Here is a 583-nt window from a genome sequence, read left to right on the forward strand (position 1 = left end):
TAGAATAGAACTAGAAGTCAATAACAGAAGAAACCTTAGAAACTGTACAAATACATGGAAACTAAACAACATGCAAATAAAGTCAGAGATGAAAAAGAAGATATTACAACTGATGCTGTAGAAATATAAAGGATCATGAGATATTATTATGATCAACTGTGCACTAAAAAACTGGAAAACTTGGAAGAAATGGATAAATATATGGATCCATACAACTTACCAAGATTGAATCATGAAGAATTAGAAAACCTAAACAGTACAATAATGAGTAATGAGATTGAAACAGTAATAAAAAGTCTCCCAGCAAAGAAAAGCTCAGAACCAGATGACTTCATTGCCAAATTATACCAAACAGTTAAAGAAAAACTAATGCCAATTCTGCTCAAACTTTGCAAAAAATTAAAGAGGAGGCAATACTCCAAACTCATTGTATGAGGCCAATATTGCCCTCATATCAAAACCAAAAAAGGACCAACAAAAAAAAGAAAACTATTGAGCAATATCTCTAATTAATGCAGATGCAAAAAAAATCCTCAACAGAATACTAGTGAACCAAATCCAACAACACATTGACGAGATTGTT

The sequence above is a fragment of the Galeopterus variegatus genome, unplaced genomic scaffold (assembly GCF_000696425.1).
Source record: "Galeopterus variegatus unplaced genomic scaffold, G_variegatus-3.0.2 Scaffold11676, whole genome shotgun sequence".
NCBI classification, from domain to species: Eukaryota; Metazoa; Chordata; class Mammalia; order Dermoptera; family Cynocephalidae; genus Galeopterus; species Galeopterus variegatus.